This window comes from Podarcis pityusensis, assembly GCF_964106645.2.
Source record: "Podarcis pityusensis genome assembly, chromosome: 10".
NCBI lineage: Eukaryota > Metazoa > Chordata > Lepidosauria > Squamata > Lacertidae > Podarcis > Podarcis pityusensis.
The window spans coordinates 27,770,194-27,794,600 of NC_138035.1; positions in this window are offsets into that span (position 1 = coordinate 27,770,194).

Genomic DNA, 24,407 nt, shown 5'->3' on the forward strand with positions numbered 1-24,407 from the left:
TTCATCTAAATTTTTGCTACACCTTACCACTTCCAGGAAGGTAAATGACAGGCTGCCCAAGTCACCCTGGAGAACGTAATAGCCCTGGAAATGCTTGCTCCAGAGTCTTGAGCTGCTCACCACAAAAAGCAGGGAACTAACTATCCAAAGGTTACTAGCTCTGGTTTGAATGGCTCTTGCAGACACGATGCCCCAGACTCTGGTACATCAGAAAAGTGGTCTCATGCGGTGGATAAAAACATCAGAAATGAGCCTGGGAATTTTAATTCAAAAATGTTGGGATGTCAGTTTGAATAAGAACACTCTGAACCATTTAGTCCTGCATCCGGTTCTCACAATGACCAACTGGATGCCTATGGGAAGCCCACATACAGGATCTCTGTGCAACAGCATCTCCCCAGCTGTGATTCCCAGTAACTAGGATACAGAGTTATTCTGCCTCTGACAGTGGAGACAGAACCTAGTCATCATAGCTGGTGGTTATTGATAGCCTTGAGCCATCCAGGTTTATGTCCATTATTGTTATCATTATTGTTATCATTATGCTGTTCATTACATTTTTATCGCACCTTTCCTCCAATGAGTTCTCTTCCTCCTCATTTTAATCCTAACAACCTTGTGAGTTACATTAGGCTGAGGAATTGTGACTGGCCCAAGGTCACCCACTGAGCTTGATGACTGAGTGCGTATATGAACCCTGGTCTCCCAGGTCCTAGTCCAGCAATTCTACACTTGCCAATCTACTGTTTCCCAATACCGGATCTGCAGAAGTTGATCATAATTGGAGGGGCTTTGAAAAGTCTCACCTGAATTACTCTGTAGCTTTTGAGTTTCCAACGTATTTGGCCTTGTTTTTCAAATGGAAGCAGCATTTTAAGACTCCTCCATCACTTCATTTTCTTGGTGCATTTATTCATATGCTCATATTAAGTAGTAATGGTGAGTAGTTGAGTGGGGTGCGGCGACTATGGCAGTAGCATCTTCCTGAGAGTTGCAGTGCTGTGCTCACTGTAGCAGGGCAAGACTGTGGTAAGGTGGTGGCATCTCGAAATTGGTGGTGTCCCTCCACCCCTCCTCACATGTCACAACTGATATTGATACTGGTTTTCCTACAAGGAAACACCAGTAACATAAAAGAGGGAAATGAAACAGAACTTAGTTCAGTCCCATAATTTGTTTGAGAAGTCTCCTCGTTAAATCACAATCCAGGAGCAGTGGAACTCAGGGCAGAGCAATTCTTTGCAACAGCAAATGAAAGGATTGTTCTCATTAGCTCAAACCTAATAATACCACCTGCCAGAATGAAGTTAAATAAGACTTTCCACTTTGTTGTTGGACTATAATTCTCACCAGCCCCAACTAGCAGAACCAACAGTGAGGAATAACGGGAGCTGGAATCTAGCAATGATTGGAGGGCCACAAGTTCCTCATTCCTGTAGTAATATGCTTTGAAACATCAGGGGAAAAAATACTGAAATATTTGAGTAATTAGATTCAGGGATGGTAGATACTGCTAGCATAGCAGTTCTAACACACACTAGTTCTTCTTTTCTCATTGTTAAGTGAGGCTTTACATTTCCCTGTTGGTTAAGCAGGATCCTACTGGAAACCTGAAATACTATTAACAGGCTGATAGAATGAGTCAGCCTTTGGTCTGGCATGTTAAAGATTTAAATTTTAGCTTTGGCTGTGGTATAATCTGATCTCTCTGTTAGTTCATTTATCTGTAGCACAGAGGAATGGCAAACTGGAAAACAGACAAGGGAGAATGACATATAGCCTGATCCCATGCAGTCCAATCTGATGCATATTAACTCAGAAGTATATTCAGGTAAGTGAGCAGAAAATATACTAAATATTAAATGATTCCCCCCCCCCCCCATGCCTTAAACTAAGTCAAGGTGATCCACAGCAGGAAAAAACAAAGGTCAAAATTACAAAGAAATAAAAGCTTATGAATGCACTAAAAGTGGTCATTCCCCAAGCAGTAACACACACATACCAGGATCACCATAAGTTAACCGACAAAAAAATAAATCACAAAGCAATAGACTGAAAGAGTTATGTTTGGAGTAGAGGAAGCCATTGCCTGGTGCCAAAGAGATGCTAATGATGCTAATGTCTGCACCAGATGAAGCTCCCAGTATTTGAACATGCAGCAAAATCCTGTGTATGTTTACTCAGATTTAAGCTCAATTGAGCTTAATGAGACCTACTTCCAGGTAAGTGGGCCACACTTCCCCACGGGCAAATGTCTGGGGGTCACATGTCAGTAGTGGGTGTGGACAGAAGCTAATGTGGGTGGGGCAACATATATAATTGACCTTTGCTATATTGCACCCATGTAAATGCCAGATGTTTCTACATCCCCCTCTCATTTCTCCATCCTCCATCAATGAACCACATTTCCCCAGTGCTGAATTATGTAAGCAATTGTGTACTGCACTGCTCACTAGAAATGGGATATTATAGGACTGTGACCTCTTTCTCCCATGTATTCTTTTTCAGAAAAACAGGCTGGCTTATTTTGTTCACACTGATCTCCAGGGCCAGATGGGCTGACCTCCAAGTACTATAAGACATTAAAAGATTACTTGATACAACCTTTGATGGAGGTCAGCAATGAAATCATGGAGGGGAAGAGGGCACCGGAGTCGTGGAAGGAAGCGTTTATCACACTGATACCAAAGTCGGAAGCTGAAAAGACACAACTTAAGAACTATCGTCCCATCTCTCTTTTAAATGTGGATTACAAAATATTTGCAGACATTTTGGCAAGTAGACTTAAAAAAGTTTTAAATGAAGTAATTCACAAGGACCAGGCAGGCTTTCTCCCAGGTAGACATTTGTTTGCTAATACAAGGAACATTATTGACATTTTGGAACTTTTGCAAACAGATATAAACACAAAAGCAGTTTTAATTTTTATAGACGCGGAGAAGGCCTTTGACAACATTTCCTGGAAATTTATGATGGGAAACCTAAAAGAAATGGGAGTGGGACGGGGTTTTGAGAATGGGATTGAGGCGATATATTCAGAGCAGAAAGCTAAACTGATAGTTAACAATGTGGTTACAGAAGAGTTTAAAATTGAAAAAGGAACACGACAAGGTTGCCCTATTTCCCCTTTGTTATTTATTTCGGTTCTGGAAGTGCTATTGAATATGATCAGAGGGGACCGGTTGGTGGAAGGAATTCAGGTCGGACAGAAACAATATAAATTAAAAGCTTTTGCAGATGACCTGGTTTTGACCTTGCAGGAGCCAGAGTCCAGTACAAAAAGAGTATTACAACTGATTCATGACTTTGGTCGGGTGGCGGGATTCAAATTAAATAAACAGAAAACTAAGGTTTTGGGGAAAAATTTGACAGACACAGAGTCAGAACGGTTTCAGAAAGAGACAGAACTAAATGTGGTTAAAAAAGTAAAATACCTAGGGGTAAACATAACAGCAAAAAATCTAAGTCTATTTAAGGACAACTATGAAAAGTGCTGGGCAGAAATCAAGAGAGACTTAGACAGTTGGACAAAATTGAAACTTTCTTTGTTAGGCCGAATTGCTGCTATTAAGATGAATGTATTGCCAAAGATGTTGTTTTTGTTTCAAACACTTCAGGTCTTGGACAGAACGGAGTGCTTTCAGAAGTGGCAGAGAGATATTTCTAAATTTGTCTGGCAGGGCAAAAAGCCCAGAATTAAGTTTAAGATATTAACTGATGCGAAAGAAAGAGGGGGCTTTGCCCTGCCAGATTTAAAGTTGTACTATGAGGCCGCAGCGTTCTGCTGGCTAAAAGACTGGCTACTTCTTGAGGACACTGACATGTTGGATTTGGAAGGGTTTAACAACACTTTTGGATGGCATGCATACTTATGGTACGACAAGGTTAAAGCAAATAAGGCCTTTAAGAACCATATTGTCAGAAAATCACTGTTTAATGTCTGGACAAAATATAAAGACTTGTTGGAAAATAAAACTCCAAGGTGGCTTTCACCTTTGGAAGCTAAGGCCCGAAAAAGACCCAATATGGAGGCTAAATGGCCAAAATATTGGGAAATACTAGAAAAAGATGGAGACAACTGGAAATTGCAGAGTTTGGAGAAAATGAAGGATAAAGTGCGAGACTGGTTACATTACGCTCAGATTAAAGAAGTTTTTAAAAATGACAAGAAACTAGGGTTCCAGGTGGAGAAATCGAAACTAGAAACAGAACTGTTAGAACCAAAGTGTAAGGTATTTTCAAGGATGTATAACTTGCTGTTAAAATGGAATACACAAGATGAAATGGTTAAATCGGCTATGATAAGGTGGGCGCAGGACATTGGGTACAATATCATGTTTGAGGACTGGGAAAGGTTGTGGAGTATTGGGTTAAACTTTACTGCATGTAATGCTTTGAAAGAAAATGTAATGAAAATGATATATAGATGGTATATGACCCCAGTCAAACTTGCAAAAATATACCACCTGTCTGATAATAAGTGTTGGAAATGTAAAGAGAGTGAAGGAACATTCTTCCACCTCTGGTGGACCTGCCCTAAAGTGAAGGCGTTCTGGGAAATGATTTATAATGAACTGAAAAAGGTATTTAAGTATACCTTTACAAAGAAACCAGAGGCCTTCCTTTTGGGTATTGTCGGCCAAGGGGTGGTAAAGAAGGACTTGACATTTTTTATGTATGCAACAACAGCAGCAAGGATACTTCTTGCAAAATACTGGAAAGCTCAAGATCTACCCACACTGGAAGAATGGCATATGCAACTGATAGACTATATGGAACTGGCCGAGATGACCGGCAGAATTCGTGACCTGGGAGAAGAGAAGATGGAGGAGGACTGGAAGAAATTTAAGAATTATTTACAAAAACATTGTAATTTGAGTGAATGCTAAGCAGGATGCTAGATCATAAATAATTGAGCACCACTAAATTAGACGATTTAAGATAATAAGTGAAATTGAGAAAATATAAATCTTTTTGAGAATTATAAGATTATAAATATACAGATGGGACATAAGAATGCAAATAAGATAATAAATTGCTGGCAAAATGTTATAACGATGAAAGTGGGAGCGGGAGATGTGAGGAAGTCCAAAGAAAATGTGAAATTACGTTAAGATATATGTTACACTGTTTATTATATTTGTTTCTATTGTAAAACCCAATAAATATTAAAAAAAAAAATATTTTGTTCACACTGTAAGAAAAATACCTTTAATGTATAGCTGAATCTTATGGCCTGTAATATTGTGTAAGCTATGGTGTTTCCTGACACCAGAACTTGTGTCTGCTGGCCCAGCTGACTCCCAGTTAACATAGGTAACTGAAACTGGAAGGTGTAAGATTTTTGGGGGTGGCATTACTGTGGATACTGGTACTGGGCCCATTAAACAAGAGACATTATCACAGTTCATGGGCACATTCCTGCCAGGCAGAAGTACTCAAGGAGGCCACAGAGCAGAGCTGCAGAAGGGTGTGGCCTGCTGAGAGATTTGAGGACAAGCCATGGGCTTAGGAAAAACATAGGGAAACATAGGAAATTGCCTTATACCACCAGCTAGGGTATATGTCCCTCTATCCTGGTATGGTCTATGGACTTCCATATCACCTTCAGACCTTCTGCATGCAAACTGAGCTACAGCATTTTGATGTTTGCTTGGTTTTATTGATTTCATTGCAGGTGCCTCATGCCTATGCATATTTTAATGCATTACCACCCATGCCAAAGTTCCTTCTGCACCACATGCTGTTTCCAAGGGAAGGTGTCTCCACTGGCTTTTTCCAGTCCTAAAATAAAATATGATCTTCCTTACACATCTTGCTTTAGTTTGCAACCAATTCTTCTTTCCCATAATGTCTCCATGAGGCATCGGTTTTATCCCTCTGCACTTGTCACATCCTTGTATAGCTCTTATTTTTATATATGGGAGCCACTGTGGTTGGGTGATATAGTTATTGTGCTATACAACCAGCATATTTTCTTCTCAAGTATCGCCATTCATCAAAGTCAATAAAAAGTCAACTCTCCCTGACCTAAATGGCTCTTTGTGGCTCTACTGAGATTTCATCAGGACCGGGGGCCTTGACTCTTTTTGTTTCTATCTAATGATTCTGCCATTGTCTTCTGTGTGAGCTCCTTCACTGTTCTTTGCTTGGGGAAATTTCTTCCAATTCCACTCTGTCATTTTCAGCATTCTGCAGGTGATGATCTTGCCATTGGTTTGTATCACGGCTCACCCTCATTTTCTTACACACACACATCTTAATTGTGCGCCCTCTCTGATTGCATGGAGCCCGGACAGCCCCGTGGTTTTCTTCGGAGCTGAGGGCGATGAAACAATCGCTGAGGCTGAGACGGCTAGAGCGTCGGTGGCAGAAAACTCACTCCGAATCTGACCAGACACAGGTTAGAGCTCAACGTCGAGCCTACCAAGTGGCGATAGCGACGGCGAAGAATACTTTCTTCACCGCCTCTATTGCATCTGCAGAAAATAGTAGCAGGAGACTCTTTCAGGTGGTTCGCAATTTAACGGAACCACCTTTACCACCGGGGCCTTGTAAAGACCCCAAGATCTCATGCAACAATTTTGCAAAGTTTTTTGCAGATAAAATCACTCATATTCGGAAGGAGCTAGACACCACCGTGGGAGCAGGGCTGGGGAGGGAGAGTGCTAGAGCTCTGTCTGGTCAAGTTGCATGCAATCAATTTCAATCCGTTACCCCCAAGGATGTGGACAGGCTGCTTGGATGCGTGAAACCAACCACCTGTCTCCTTGATCCTTGCCCATCCTGGCTAATAAAAGCAAGCCGGGAAGGGCTGGGCGATGGGCTCTGCGGGGTGGTGAATGCTTCCCTCTGTGAGGGAACATTACCAGATCCGCTGAAAGAGGCGGTCATTAAACCGCTTCTTAAAAAAACATCTTTAGACCCGGCCAGTATGGCCAACTATCGCCCAGTCTCAAATCTTCCATTCTTGGGCAAGGTGATTGAGCGTGTGGTTGCTGAACAACTCCAGGCATGCCTGGAGGATGCGGACCATTTGGATCCCTTCCAGTCGGGATTCAGGCCTCATCATGGGACTGAAACTGCCTTGGTCGCGCTGGTTGATGATCTCCGGCGAGCTAGGGACAAAGGTGAGAGTTGTTTCCAAGTTCTGCTGGATCTCTCAGCGGCCTTTGATACAATCGACCATAACATCCTTCTGGACCGTCTAGAGGGGCTGGGAGCTGGGGGCACTGTTATACAGTGGTTTCACTCCTTCCTCCTGGGCCGTGTTCAGAAAGTGGTGGTGGGGGATGAGTGTTCAGACCCCTGAGCCCTCACTTGTGGGGTGCCTCAGGGTTCCGTCCTCTCCCCCATGCTTTTTAACATCTATATGAAGCCGCTGGGAGAGATCATCAGGGGGTTTTACTGGGTGTCCATCAATATGCAGATGATACCCATCTCTACCTCTCTTTCAAATCAGAACCAGTGAAGGCGGTGAAGGTCCTGTGTGAGTGCCTGGAGGCGGTTGGAGGATGGATGGCGGTTAATGGATTGAAGTTGAATCCTGACAAGACAGAAGTACTGTTTTTGGGGGACAGGGGGCGGGCTGGTGTGGAGGACTCCCTGGTCCTGAATAGGGTAACTGTGCCCCTGAAGGACCAGGTGCGCAGCCTGGGAGTCATTTTGGACTCACAGCTGTCCATGGAGGCGCAGGTCAATTCTGTATCCAGGGCAGCTGTCTACCAACTCCACCTGGTACGCAGGCTGAGACCCTACCTGCCCACGGACTGTCTCACCAGAGTGGTGCATGCTCTAGTTATCTCCCGCTTGGACTACTGCAATGCGCTCTACGTGGGGCTACCTTTGAAGGTGACTCGGAAACTACAACTACTCCAGAATGCGGCAGCTAGACTGGTGACTGGGGGCGGCTGCCGAGACCACATAACACCGGTCTTGAAAGACCTACATTGGCTCCCAGTACGTTTCTGAGTACAATTCAAAGTGCTGGTGTTGACCTTTAAAGCCCTAAACGGCTTCGGCCCAGTATACCTGAAGGAGCGTCTCCACCCCCATCGTTCTGCCCGGACGCTGAGGTCCAGCGCCGAGGGCCTTCTGGCGGTTCCCTCATTGCGAGAAGCAAAGCTACAGGGAACCAGGCAGAGGGCCTTCTCGGTAGTGGCGCCCGCCCTGTGGAACGCCCTCCCATCAGATGTCAAAGTGATAAATAACTACCTGACATTCAGAAGACATCTTAAGGCAGCCCTGTTCAGGGAAGTTTTTAATCTGTGGTATTTTAGTGTATTTTTGGTTTCTATGGAAGCCGCCCAGAGTGGCTGGGGAAACCCAGCCAGATGGGTGGGGTACAAATAATAAATTATTATTATTATTATTATTAATTGCTATCACTCTCATCAGCTTTTCCTCTTTGTTTTATTATTTCTGCCATTGTTGTTGTTGTTTAGTCGTTTAGTCTTGTCCGACTCTTCATGACCCTATGGACCAGAGCACGCCAGGCACTCCTGTCTTCCACTGCCTCCCGCAGTTTGGTCAAACCCATGTTAGTAGCTTCGAGAACACTTTCCAACCATCTCGTCCTCTGTCGTCCCCTTCTCCTTGTGCCCTCCATCTTTCCCAACATCAGGGTCTTTTCCAGGGAGTCTTCTCTTCTCATGAGGTGGCCAAAGTATTGGAGCCTCAGCTTCAGGATCCTTCCTTCTAGTGAGCACTCAGGGCTGATTTCCTTAAGAATGGATAGGTTTGATCTTCTGCCATTATTTCCCCCCATATGTGCCAGGTGTTCTGGAAACCTGGTATAAATGGCATCAGCACACTCTCCCATCCCTTCCCAATGATGCCTTCTTTCTTTGGGGCACCTACTGGTTGGCTAGCTTGTGGTATCAAAAACAATAGTAAATACTAAACATGAGGCAATCTTTGTCTTGGGATAAGAAAATCACCTATTGCCCAACTGATCCTGACTCGTTTGAAATGAAATAAAATGCAGGAAGGTGTTTAATAAGGGAAGCACAGGAAAGGGAAGCTATTTCAAAAATATAATAATAAATATTCCTTTCTCCCATTGTTGTTAAACAGCATGAGGTGGTGTCCATCCAGCTAGTGTCCATCTACTGTCAAGAGGCATTCATCAATGGAAGAGGGAGAGAGGCAACTTTTGTGATCACCCCATTCCCTTGCACTCCCTAAATCCCTCAACCCTCCCGGAGACATTTGAAGGAGTTGCAGAGGGGTGGAGGAATTGCTTGACCTCTCCACTCTACTGATGGATGCTTTTCAGTAGTGGAAGAACAGCAGTTGGATACCATTCATAGCTTGCAGAGAACCTACTGAAGGAAAAAGAGCATGGAATCCAAATATAAATTGTAGTCCAAATATAAATGAGTTCACTAATTAGTGAAAGACAGCTCTGTTGGTTAAAGCGTGGTACTGATAATGCCAAGGTTGTGGGTTTGATCCACATACAGGCTAAATACATATTCTTGCATTGCAGGAGGTTGGACTAGATGACCCTGAGTCTCTTTCAACATTACAAATCTATGATTCTATTATTCTCTGTATTGGGCTGTACTCATGAGCACATAGTGATCATGTCTTCACAGAGGCACACAATATCAGGACCATGGACAGCACCCTGGAAACTGTGTGGAAGCTAAGAAAGGAACATCTGTTGGCTCAGTTGAGATTATCTGCACAAGCCTCATGACCCATAAAGCCTTGGCCCTCATCCTCTCCTCCCCTCACACTTCATTCCTGGCTTGCATTAAACTAGAAATCCCTATTATGTCAGAACTGAGTCATTTAGTGTTGGTTAACTTACTAGGATAATGACACAGCAATCCCAAGTATAGGAAGCAGGTGGAATTCACTCCAGTTTAAATTAAGATAGAGTAATTACCCTGATTCCAAACTCTGTTCAGGAGCAGGGCTAGTGCTGGCTGAGCTGGCCTAAGACTGGCAGAAGGAAAACAAACCTTTAAGATAGAGTTTGACTGTCATAAATTCTGCTGCATCCTGTGACAAAGATGAACAGAGTTAGGATCCAACATAAGTCTCTCCTGTCCAGTCCCAGCCCTGCTACTCCTTGGAATGACCTCACTCTTGCTCATGTAAGGTCTGGCTGAGACCCGGCTTAGCCCTGGCTGAGCTCAGATGAGGGAGTTTGCCAGCATATTTCTGGCTGAGCCTAAATGTGAGGCGTTTACTGGCATGGCTCAGCTATGTTGGGAATTGGCCAGCTTAGCCAGAGACCCACTGGATCCTCATCCCAGTGGATCTTGGGTTTGTACTGCTCAGGATCCGTGGCTTAATACCCTGATTAATTAACCAAAATCAAACCAGAGTTCCACAGTTTGGATGGAACAACGAATTCTGATTAAATGCAAGTCAGATATAAAGCACTGAAGCTGGTGTACAAGGGAATGGATGAGAGAAGACAGTGTGAGTCTGGTGCTCATTATTGACTTCATAAACCATGGTTTATGAAGCTGGAAAAGGCATCTACACCCAGTCAATATGTGATCACCACCACAAGGTGTTCATCCCATTTCGTCCTCTCTAACTTTGAACCATCTCAGGTGTATGATACCATCTCACTGAACTGTCATATATAAAAGATTGCCAATCACCTATAAAATAAAATACATGTTTGGCAGAACAACATCATGATTCTGAGTGAATTTATAGCTTATTCGTTCTAGAATCCAAAGATCTAGTTTAGGGTGGGCTAAAAATTTATGCTCATCTTTGAGCAACAGACCCTCATGTCAGTTCTCTTCAATTTCAAAAGTGTTGTAAAAAAAGAAGAAGAAGCAAGTGGTTACAGCTGCTCTTGCACTTTGATGGTCTTAACAAGCAGGTTCCATAAGGCTAAGACAAAAAGCTGGTTCCGTGACAATTGACATACATCTACAGCCATGCATTTTATTCTTTAGCATGTCACAAAAGAGCAGAGACTCCCTCCAGGAAATCATAAATAGGAGCTTATATCCCATTTACCCTCACACTTCCCAATGCCCAATAGCATTTCCAGCAAAGCAAAAAATAAAAAAAAATCCAACAACAGTATCTGATAAGTGGGTTAGATGTTTGGCCTCTAATTGTAACACACAATCAATACACTGGGGGATTTAGGTAGAGAAGAGGATTTGCATAGTCAGCAAATTGTTTGCCTAAAATAATCAGCCCAGCTTGACCTTACACTGATGGAGATGTTACCTGGAGGAGAAGTAATGAAGGGAAATGAAACTGCTTTGTAAAGTTCCCCAGTGTAAGGCTGTGGGAAGTGTTTGTGCATATTTCTCCAAGAAAATATTAACAGCAGGGTCCTCTCCTACCCTCCCTTCAACCGCCCCCTCAATGAGTAATAAGTTATAAGAAGTTATAAGTAACAGTACAAAATTAAACTTGGTGAATATGCTGAGAGGTAATCCTGAGAGAAACCTTATCGCACCTGAATATACAAACACACCATCTTTGTCTGCCTGATGTCAATTACTGCACTACATCTATTCAATTTGCTCTTGTACATACAATATTATCTTCTATAAGGAATGGTAAACTGCCATACATATTTCAGTAAACACCATTCTGAATCAACAGAAATGGCTTCAGTGAGCACTTCCCAGCATAATAATGCTGAAATTTAATATCATTTTGGGACAGCAGTTGAGCACAGCAAAGATCACACTCTATACAGTAGTGTATTACTACTTAATAAATACAGCCCCATTTTGTTATGTGTGCATGCTGTTGGAGTGCTTTGATTTCATACCAAATGCCAGAGCTTATCTGCCCTGCCCCCTTACCTTCAGCAGACCCCACTGAAGGTCTTATTTTTTTTTATTTTTTTTAAAATGATATTTATTAAGATTTTCAAAAATACAGAAAGTAAAGATTAAAGTACATTCAAAGCCTTATTTTCATACATCCACTTTCCGGGACTCCCCCCTTCCCCCACCCCTACCATATTCCCCTTTCATATTATTGGCTCCACAAGCTCTCAGTTCTAATTGAAACTTAATTTGTTTAGACCATTATTCGAATTTAAAATTTATACACTCCTCATCAATACCCCTAATAAAAGACAAAAGTTCTCTCCCCAGGGCCCACCCCATTTTCATTCCACAATTTCCCTTTTTTTTAATGATAAGGACACCCCACACAATAGAAATATAAGAAATAAGAAATAAAAAGTATAATAGATGAGAAAGAGCCAATTCAGAAAAAAAAAGTTGACAAGCCTTTGGATTTTAGTTCTCCCCCCCCCTGTCCCCAGTTTAATTTCCCCCTGACCACCAAACCATGTTATCTGCCTGGAATTCTTAAAGTCCATAAATCACCTATTTCCCCCAAACTCCTTGCTGGCTTTTTCTTTTTATAATTATTTTTTAAGACATTTAACTTCAAATCTTTAATAAAACTCCCCCCATTGTTCTTTCCAAGTTGTAGTCCAATTTCCTCTTGTTCCGCTGCTAAAACGTTCTAATTCAGAAGTTTAGTAACTCTGCAGGGATTATTGTTATTCAGGAACAAAAACTTGCGTTCAGTCCCTTCCTTTCTTCAATAGAAAATTCTATTGTCTCCTTTAGCTGAACACCCTGTAGACAAAATATTATTTCCGTTTTGCAGCTTTCCCAGAAGATAACCAGTCCTGTAAAATTCCAATGGTATTTTTCCACTTACGACCATCTTTGTAATGTCCCGAAATTCCTCTAGGGGGATTGTTGTAACTTTGTTTTCTCTAGTCCAAAAGTCCGATTGTTATCCATGTTTTCGCCATTTTGTATCCAAGTTTTAACGGGTTATAGCAAATTGTAACAAATTTAACCAGCAAAGTTCTCATAATAAAATCCTCTCTGCTTTCCGACTTTGACAGCTACTTTGACAGCTGTCAAAATCTCCGACTCTTTTCACCAGGCTCTCTCTTCAATCACCCCGGTTCCCAGGGGGGGGGGGGGTTACGTTTCCCTTCTCCCTCAATTCTTCCTCCAGCACAGTTCTTGTAGTTCCCCATCGTGGAATTCTTAGTTTTTATCAGCAATACAAATCTTTTTGGACCTTGGTTTCCCCATCCTTGTTTTGGAAGGTTTACAGTAGGGAGGGGGACTGACTTCCTTTTTGGATCCCCCCCCCGCTCGTGTCCAATCCGAAAAAAAATTCTTTTTTTATCCTTTTGAACCCGGTTTCCAAATTACTCACGGGTTGTTGTTAAGAAGTCCGAATTTTCAATGGAAGAAGTCAGCGCTCTCCGCCGGATGGCATGCGGCTTCGCTCGGCAGGGATAGCAGAGGACTCAAAGCACCACGCTTCTCCCCGGCACCCGATCCGTAGCCTTTAAAAAGGCTCCTTCACGAGTCGGGAGGGCGCTAGCGGTGCCAGCCGAGTCTCCATGTCCACGGCCCCCGTGGCCGTGGTTTTTAAGGGTCCCCGCATCGCCGGTGCGGTAGGACCCAGCCCCTGCCGAGCAGGCTCCCTCCGGAGCTCGGAGGGAGTCCGCCATTTGGCGATGGCGCCAACCCGGAAGTCCCCCCACTGAAGGTCTTAACCAAGAATGGGGAACGTGTGGCCCTCCAGATGCTGTTGGACTCAAACTCCATCATCCCTGCTGGATCAGGCCAATGGACCATCTAGTCCAGAATCCTGTTCTCACAGTGGCCAACCAAATGCCTGTGAGAAGCCAGCAAACACAACCCCAGGCACAAGAGCGTTCTTCTCTCCTGTGGCAACTGGTATTGAGAAGCATTACTGGAGGGCCATAGGTCCCTGATCTAAATAATGTTTCACATAAAACACTTTAGAATGCTCCAGGTGTTAGCTGAGTAATCCTTACAAGAGCATCATCTCATAGAACAGCATATTTATCCTCAAAATACAAATGGAAAAACTGAGGCCAAGGCTAGGTGCTATTGGGTCTGTTTCAACAGTTAGAAAACAACAACCCCTCTCTACAATGGCATCTAAAGGTAAAGGGACCCCTGAGCGTTGGGTCCAGTCGCGGACGACTCTGGGGTTGCGGCGCTCATCTTGCTTTACTGGCCAAGGGAGCCAGCGTACAGCTTCTGGGTCATGTGGCCAGCATGACTAAGCCGCTTCTGGCGAACCAGAGCAGTGCACGGAAATGCCGTTTACCTTCCTGCTGGAGCGGTACCTATTTATCTACTTCCACCGTGTGCTTTTGAACTGCTAGGTTGGCAGGAGCAGGGATTGAGCAATGGGAGCTCACCCCGTCGTGGGGATTTGAACCGCCGACCTTCTGATCGGCAAGTCCTAGGCTCTGTGGTTTAACCCACAGCGCCACCCGCATCCCTACAATGGCATCTAGAACTGCTCAATTAGCACATCTCAAGCAGTAGTAGCTGGTGCAGTGGGAAAGGCAGGGCTGTGTAGCTCAACTGGCTTCCCAATGCTGCACATCACTGTCAGTTCCTGAGAGCGAGAGGGACAAGGCAGCAGGGAGCTCAGTGCATGTCAAACTCCCAACTGCTTTGCCTCTTTCCTTCTCCCAGTAACTGGTAGGCAGTGTTGGCAAGGCAGGTTAGCAATGCAGCTACATCCACCTCACTCCTCTATAGTTGCTGCTGAGCTCAAGATAGATACAATGGGTTTCAATAATTCTTGACCTGAGATAGCTCTGCATCCATTCTGCACCCCCCACCCTTACAGCCAGAACTTACACCACTTCAGCATTGTTTGATGGGGGAATCACATAAAACTTGCGTTATATCACTTTACGTTCTGGTATGAGTTCCGTCATTTGAGATTTGGCCACAGGACAACAGCAGATGCATTTCAACAAGAACGTACCGCTTGGGCCACAGCCTGTGATTCTCAAACTCCAGGGAATATTGGGATAATGAGCATTCATCCTCATTTACTTGTGGGATGTTTACACATCTTTCCATTAGTCATTTGTTCACCCCATGCTTTCCAGGGAATTTCCCTGTCTCGCTTTCCTAACCACAAGAAAATCCATTTTTAAAAAAGGAAGTGTATTTATTGTGCTTGGGCTTCAATCCACTTTAACAGTGCAAACATAAAGGTATCGTATGCGCTTGGATCCCTCCCGCAAAATAGTGACAGTCAAGAGGAATCCCCAGATCATGCCACTTTTCTCTTAGTGCGCTGAATACTAAAATTCTTAAACTCTTTCTGGGTTTAGGACACATCATGTAACAATATATATATGCAGGTATTAAGTATGAAAAGGACTATAAGGAGTTGTCAGGAAGAGATGTAAGACAAGGTTGCCTCTTGGCTCCTTTAGTTTTCAAACTTTCAACTTTGATTTTAATGGAGTGATGGATGGTCTGAAAGAGGATCGATAACACCCTCCAAGAGTTATGTCTTAGATATTATTATACACTGATGATATGATTATCTCATACTCTTGTACAGATGGATTTTTTTCTACTCAGGAAAATCTAGTGGCATTTCACCAGCAAACCAGTTGCTTCTTATTTGTAAATTTACATAAAGCTTACAAGTTGTTCACACAGGGACATCTAATTGAGAAAGTAAGATCTTTTGCATCTATGGGGGGTGGGGGTGAGATTTTTATTTCCAAAATGATAAGGTCATTAAAGCATATGGGAATCTGCTGTTAAAAATTCTTCAAGCCGTGCTTTCTATTTCTCACATTATTTCTGTGCTATTTGGTTTGTGCTTGGACCCAGCAAGCGGCCTTTGTTCAAGAATTTTGCTCATATGCCCCCCATTGTGTGAGGGGTAACAGAGCAGGGACTTGCTTATTGCCCCCACCTCCTTCATAGGGATACGGAATAAATTCAATTCTGTTTGCTTTTTCATGAGAAATTACTCAGTTTGCACTTCCTGAAGCCATATGCAACCAAAATGCTACCCTTTGAAATGTGCATTTATTCAAGCAGTCGACAGTACTGAGTTACTCGGTATAAGAGTTCTTATGTTTTCTAGGGTCACAGCTAGGGATGGGGACGAAATTCAATTCAGCACCCATTTAAAGCTAAATCTATCAAATCCACACTTCCCCAAACAACATGTGAACCAAAACACAGCCATCCTTCTACATCTGCACTTATCTGCTACATCTTGCAACTCAGTTCTCCAACCAAACGATGTGTACAAAAATGCATATATTAGGGGGAACTGTGTATAAAATGCATGTGCCAGTTGAATAATATACCAAAATGCATTATATCAGGGAAAATGCTTGCAAAAATATATGCATTCAAAATTATGTTTATTAGGAGAAATTCGCACTAGAATGCAGATAAATTTCTATAGAAATATGGAGATCTTGGAAAAAATAGAAACAGATAAGCTCTTCCATCATGTTCTTGGCTGCCCCGTCCCACCGCCTCCATGTGCTGGGGCTGAACCACTGCAGTGGTCTATTTATGCAGAATCCCTACACGATGTAGGGTTCTGAATTGTGTGGGAAGCCTATATAAGTACAGATGGCTCCCCACTGCAGAAGTCCAGCCCCAACGTATAGAAGGTGGTAAGGCTAAGCCTTGAGGAACAGAGGGGATGGGATCAATAAACAGGTCCCTGTTCTCTCCAAATATCATGTGATGGGACTAAGGGGAAACAACTGAATAATATAATCTTCTATATGAAGATAATAAATGCTAGTTTACTATTAATGTTTTTATTCGAAATCATTATAACCCGCTTTTCACCATCTGGGTCCTAAAGCAGCTTACAAAATAAAAGCATACTTAATAGGCCTTGAATTCATCTTGATTCATCTCAATTACAATCTGTGGTTTTTATCACCGATAGTAATTTACTCCCCATCTCACTGGGTTACTACTAACAAAATTCAAACTCTGACTGGAGAACCCAAATAACACTTCTGCTTCGGAAAGGAATTGGTAAGGTAAGCACTAATATCCAAATTAACATACATTGATTGTATGTTCTTCGGACTGTAGGCAAGGGCTGGCATTCTTGGGCAAGTGCTGATGCCCCTGTACTGCCACCGATATCCACCATAGCTCTATAGCTCTTCACTGTTATACCACTCACACAGAGAGCACTTAGTCACATGCCTTCTCATTCTGGCAGGGGATGAGGACTGGATGTAGTCAGTCCAATTCCCAGAGTTGCTCAGGAGGAGGAGACAGCAGGTGAGTGAGCAAGCAGTGACTGCTGGTCCTCCACACTGAAAGCTACCCGTTTGTTCATCTGCCAGTTCATTGCCACTGCTGCTTACTAGCTCAGAGGAGGACAAGTTGTTGCCATCTCCTTTGTTGCTTGTCTGCCAGATTACTTGGCAGGAAAATATAGAGGCAAGAAGGAGAGGCCTTAGCCACAGATGATGGCAGCGGTGCAGAGCCCACAAAGTTAATGCGGCTCTGAAGGATGTGAAGGAATTGCTTGACTGGAAGGAGCTGGGAACTGTGCAAAGCTATTTCTTAAGACAGCTGTTGATGTCATGACCTTGTATTCCAGCTTCTCTTTGAAGAGCAGATGCCAAAGAAGATTTTGCCAGAAACTAAAGTTCTCCTATGATAAAATTTAACCAAGCTGTCATGTCTGGATGACTGTTGATTGCAAGAAAAGGAAAGGAAAAAGTAACTGGTAGAAAAGTGCAACGCTTTGAGTTGAATTCCCAAATGTCTGCTTTTGCTGAGCCCATGAGCTTGGGTGTACACAGTAGCATTTTTCCTTTGTACAGCTGTCTCCTAGGTCGTAAGCTACTTTTGAGACACCTCTAGGTTTCAAATGTGATTTCCCATGGCTAATATTTATTTGTTTGTTGTTATTTTTAACAACCATAATAGTTTTTGTTGTTGTTGATGATGATGATGATGACAGAGCACTCAAACACGTTATCTTATTCATTCCCATTAAGGATTTGGAATAGCAACCACAATATTGATCCAGACAGTTCAAATTTTTGTATCAAAGTCTGTCTTTAAATCAATAATGGCTTTAAAAGATTCTCTTTCTCCAAATCAATATTTGTTCATTAGGTGGGCCGAAATAAAACTATGTTCTACTGCTGAGCATCCTCTCTTCCAATTAGCTTTCTCTTTTGCTTTTAGATCTAGGCTACCAGGCAGCTCTTCAGCACATAGCAAAAGGAAGTCAAATCACATTCTATGCACTCAACAACATTAAGAAGTGACAATTCGCCGTATGTAATTTTAAAAGTGATCAGTTCCCCTTTAGTCGAGAAATAATTTCACTGGATCCTTTTTGCTGTGATATTTATTGGCCTGATTTCAGAGTATTGTTTCCCCCCCCCCCCCCATGCTGTCTTGAAATGCGTACTGTTAATTCAATTACTGAATCCCCCTCAGACATGTTTTTCATAAATTTTATACCACTGAAATGACTCTTGCTAAAATACCTAATAATTTATTTGTGCGCCTAACCAACTTTCTTTTGTTCTCTTTCATCTTTCTGCAGGCGTTGACAAGGTCAACCATTCTCTTGCTCTTTGTTCTTTTTACACAATTATTTCAGTTACCCAGCCTCCTGTCTCTGTTTTCTAGTCATGTATCTCCAGAAGCAGATGATGTGGGGGCACAGCTGCAGAGACACCTTCCCACCATTAGCACTGCTAAAGCTTACCTGGATGAGATCGGGGCAGGGAAGGAAACGGTGGCAGCAAGATTGGGGCTGTGCAGGCATACCATCAGGAGTACTGAATTGGTTCCACTTGTGTGTTTGTGTAGCCCTGACCTCATCCCCCTGCCTGATCCCCATTCAGGTAGACTGTAGTGACACTGGTGTTGGGAAGGTGGCTCCACAGCTCTGTTCCACTGCACCAACCACTACTGGGCAACACCAATAGTTTTTCTTTTCATTGGCTTACTTTACCACATTCATTATAGACTTCATTTTGATGTTTCTCCTAAATCATCACCACCACCACTGCCACCACCATCACCCAATCAGCCCATCAGTGGAAGCCCTGTGCAAGGACAACCAATTGTGCAATGAGGCTTTCCCCCATCTCCTCCTCCACTCATATCCCATACATGACAAAATAGGTTTAGGCTTGGGAGAACCCTGGAAACAGGGGCAGGGAGGAGAGGGGAGGTTGTTCTGTCTGACAAGTTGGAATGACCGGAAGAGCATGCCAGTGAAATCCACCTATTAGATTTATTAACTGCCCTTCACCAGAAAGGCCAAGGAAGGGTTCCAGCAACATAAAATACTGCATTAAAAACAGTTTTAAGAGTGGACTTAAATATACATATCTTAAGTGTCAAAGGGCAGGGTAAAGATATGCGTCTTCAACTTCCCTCTGTAGGGAAGGAACACCACAACTTTGGGACTGCCACAGAGAATGTCCTCTCCTGGGTCACCACCTCTTGATCCTCTGAGGGTGCTAGAACTACTACAAACATCTCCTCTGTAGAACCTAACACCTGAGAGGGTCTGTAGGGAAGGAGATGGTCTTTGAGATATTTTCAGACAGACTTAATCCTTTGGCCAAGGGGAGGGTGTCTGTCTGCTTGGTCAGCTGGTGAGGAGACAAGAAAAAGTCAGCCAGGCTAAGGCTTATGCAATCTGATTTATTAGAAGGAGGGGCGTGGCTGATTACTTAAAGGTGGAAGCCCCATCTCAAAGCAGCAGTCAACGGAATTCAGTACTCACCTGCCCAGCTTTGTGGCAGCAGCAACCGGTGCTGGGTATCCATGTGAATAGGATCCTCCCATCTATTCCATGGTTCCATATTCATAAAAGCATTTGTTGTTGTGGATCAGAATCATTTGCTAATGAAAATATTATTGAGCAAAGAAATCACTCCTGTTTCTCAAAATCACCCTGGTTTCGGCACCAATATAAAAATCAGATCATTTTTATGCTTTTATTATTTATGGTATTTCATTGAGGCTGCTTTTCCGTATCAGTTTCTATATACCAGGAAACTGACATTTATTGATATGGATCTAATCCTTCAGAGCCTGTTGGTGCACTAAAAAGACAAGAAGTGTGCACAAAATTAGCATTTCTGTGTGAATCTCTCATTTGAATATCATGGCTTGGTGTTTGTTTGTTTGTTTGTTTTTAAGTCTTTGTTAACAGTATGTTAACAGTGTGTTAACACATGCTCTCTCTCTTCCAGCTCCCCAGCCCCACGCTATCCCCTCACCCTTTTAGTTTGCAGCAAACATCAGGGTGGCTCTGAAGCACTAAAAGAAATAAAGGTGGGAGCAAAGAAAAAGAAGAAGTCAGCTTGAACTAGATATGAAGGATATTTTTATTTGGTTTGCCTGCTAAAGCAAAGCAACCTAATGTGCAGATCAAAATGCATTTCTGATAAGTTTTGCAGTGGCATTTTGATTCTATTTAAAAATAAATAAAAACAAAAATGTATACAAAAATGGGGGGATTTTTGTTTACACATGAGAAAGAGAGAGGAGAAAATGGGATGGAACTGATTTGACTGAACTCATATGAAGCTGACATGGAATAGAAATAGACTGTTCCATCTATCCCTAACTTGAAGTAATCTACCATATATTTTGGAAAGCCCCCCCCCCCTGGTTTCTTTGCTCTCTATGCATTTGGAGGCTGTAATGCAGAGTTCATGAGAAATTTGGCCTGGGGAGGTTCTGTCCTTGGCGAAAATACTGAGGGCTTGATAGATGTCCCTAGAGGGTCACAGTTAGGCTCTGGGTCTGAGTTTCCCCACCTCCGTTGTGCAGGAAGCTGCTATCTCATTCAGTGCATCAGGATCCTCAATTGAGAGGTGACATCACACCAGGACAGGAACAGAACGTGCTGGCAGCCAAAGGCTGCTGGCCAGGCCAGCTGTTAGGTATTAAATTTTTATAGTTGGCATGACGTGAGTGAAGTACAGTAACTGCTAGGAGCAGGCATCAGTGGTGGATTTCAGTCCTCCTATTGCCGTCTGTCTTTATGCAGCCAGATGAGGCAACCACAATTTGCAACACACATGCAGAGGCTTAAACAATGGTACATGACTTGAAGCCATCCCAATTTTGTGTTATTACCAGTCCTGCTAAGTGGCCTTTATTGCCACTGAATGGTGCCAGACTTACATTTAATTTGCTGAAAGAGATGTCCTGATTAAACTGATTTCCTGATTGAATTCCAAGTGATTTGTGCTGAAATGTACTGTGCTGGAGTATAGCTTTCTTGACTGTTTGTTGACCCCCAAGTTCCAGGTGTCACAGCCAACCTTCTATGAAACCCTTACAATCAGTTGTGTGTGGCTTATTGAGGGGTCAGGGCCTGCTGTTGCTTCCATGTCTCTAGGCACCTCCTTCCCTGCACATCCATATCCCACCCCGCTTTCGCTCTTGCCGCTTTACCTCCTGTTGTGCTGCGTAAGGCTTTTTGCAACAGCAGCAAACACAGCAGCTGCTCCTTGCCTTCGGGAGAGCCAAACATTCTTCCAAACCAGCTCTTCCCAGCTTAACCACCTGCCAGGCTCTGCCTCTGGCTACTGAAGGCAGCCTCTCCACCTTCACCAGCCAGCCTCTCCAGGGAATAATAGTCCTGCAGGCTTTTCCCTTTGAGGGAGACTTTCTCCAGAGCCCTTGACTTCAGGGTCCCCAAGCCTGAGCCTCTCCTCCCAACTTCTCTCTCTCTCCCCCCATCTAACATTTCTCTTCCTTCTTGCAGCTCCTGTCAACTCCTGTGGCTACATCCCTTTACCTTCTCCTCCAGGATTTTGGCTCCAGCTATCCACATCTCAGTCCCATGAGAGTGATAGTCAGTCCCAGCAGAAAAAGTTCTGCTCTGTCTGTGCCATTCCCAGGAATGTTGAGTTAAAACTCCCCTGCCAACACCTGCATTTTCAGCCTCAGGCAGGCCATTCCCCCTCCTTCTTCCAGGGAGGGGTTTGGAAGGAAACTCTCAGGAATGGTTAAAATATGTATGGCATCTTCAACCTGGAGAATAGATGGTTAAATAAGAGTATCACTGGATGGGAAGCATCAAAACCCATCATGGTCTCACTGTAAAGTTCTCACAGTGTGTTCCTTAAGGTGAATATTTCTTTGTCTTTCCGTTTGATTTCCTGGGGTTACAATTTATGAAGAGTCCCTGCTTCTACAAAAATCCCAAAGAAATTGTAAAACACAGATTTTTTAAAAATGAAGGAAAAGTCAGAAAATTGCTGCACAAAACTGTTTAGTACTGTGTTCAACATTTTGTGGGGAGTACTTCCCATTTGTTTGTTTCCCACCTTCCTAGGAGTTCTTTTAAGATTTGCTTTCAGTTCCCTCGGCCAATAAAGCGAGATGAGCGCCGCAACCTCAGAGTCGGTCACGACTGGACCTAATGGTCAGGGGTCCCTTTACCTTTACCTTTAATCAACCTTCATGGGTTATGTATTGCTGTGCCCACCTGACAACTGATGGAGCAGAGATGGAGCAGGGGAACAGTTTTTTTAAAAGGCAGATCTGAATCCAGTGCATCTGTTAAGTGGGGTGAAGAATGGATTGATGGGAAAAAAGACTCCGTCAATACCCCCCTTATACAGCTGAGTGCACAAGAGACGTCATCAGCCATGTGGTGTCCCCTTCTTATGATAAAAGGTAAAAGCAAGCAAAAGTGTTGCTTGTGTCGCCTTAAAAAATGTACTTATTTTTATTATGCTCATGCCAAATTTATTATGGCATAAACTTTCATGGGCTTAATTCTCGGGTGCATTAAATGTTATCCTCTGAGTTACAGCTATTTATGCATGAATTGAGGTCAGAATGGAATGAAAAGCCGAAGTTCAGATAGTGATCATTTACTGAGGCCATTCATAAAACAGTTGTTTTTTGTTTGTTTTTTAATCCTTTATTGAAGTTCATAGATATCATACAGTATCTTAAATCTGCACATACAAAGAAAAAAATAACCTTACATAAATTTACAGTTAAATATTAAATTACTCTTTCCCCATATTTTCTAACTAAACTAAGATAAAATAAAATAAGACAAAGCAAAATAAAGTAAAATAAAATAAAGTAGACCTCCCGTCATTTCCCAATGTAATTAACGTTTGTAATATTGAATGTACTTATAATTATTACCTTCCTCTTAATATATTTTCTAATACTTTCTTATAATATGTCGTACCATTTTTCCTAATTTTTTTATATTTACTTCACATGAGGGTCATTCAAATGCTGCCATAGGTGTTATATCACTGTTACTTTTTTGTAAATGTCTCTTGAACATATCCCAGTTTTGAATAAATGATTGTTTTGTATTCATTCATAAAACAGCTGTTAGTGAAAACCACACACAGCCTTTATTCCCATTTGAGCCACAGGTGATAGATCAACATCAGTGCCTGCCGCCCATAATGGCTAGGGTCTACCTCCACTGTCAGAGGTAGCAATGCATCTGAATACCAGCTGCTGGAGGTGAGAGAGGGCTCTTGTGCTTGGGTCTTGCTTGAAGATTTCCCATAGGCATCTGGTTGGCCACTATGAGTACAGGACGCTGGACTAGGTGGGCCATTGGCTTGATCCAGCAGGCTGATCCTATCTTCTTAACTTGACCTCTTGATTAATTGTAATACAACAGTTTCAAGATGCAGTCTGCCTTTGAAGTTTCTTTGTTCAAGGATGGACATTTCAAGATAATTAAATAAAATGTCCTGGGAGGTTGCAATACCCCCCCACACACTAGTTTTTCAAATATTGCAATTTCTGGTGTCAGATTTGTGTCCATTTATTATCTTGGCCTCTTTGTCCTATGAAGAATACAAAAGGGCATTGCTGGCAGATGATGGAATATATTACATCGGAAGATGAGCAGATGAATGGACTATTGATGTCCTGGCTGACATGATTAAGTTCTGTAATAGCATTGCCAGAGTAGACATGATCTTCTTATTGTGCTGATGAGTCCCATTGCCTTGAAGCAGCACACCATGAAAATGAGCGCTGTATCATTCTTTATGCTTTCTTTAAAAAGGGGGAACTGGTGAATATTTTCCATATAATTTCACCATGCATTTATACATCAGCATTTCCCCATTTGTTTGTTTTTAGCTATCATATAATTAAGATCTCAAAAGGCCACCCTATTCATATAATAATAGGCATTAATATCCATTACTTTGGCCAAACAGGGTTATTATTTAAGTTCAGCAGCAAAGGGTATTGATGCTGAACCCTTGCTTTGGGGATATGTTGTCACTAACACCCTCAAAAAGTAAATATTAAAAATCAATAATAGCCAGAAGCTTGTAAAAAGAGACTGAATATACACAAGTCAGAATTCAGCACAAAAGTATGTGCCTGTAAGCCCTATTGATTTACGTGGGTTTCAGAACTGAAAACTGTGCAATGGATTGGAGCCACAGTCAGCAGACAGTGATCAAGATGCAATATCCTGGTAAAACTACTGTTAACTGAAGGATGGTAGCCATATTGTGAGATGATGAGAAAGAGGTAATATGATCATAAAGAGTTCCACAGTTTGGATAATGTGCA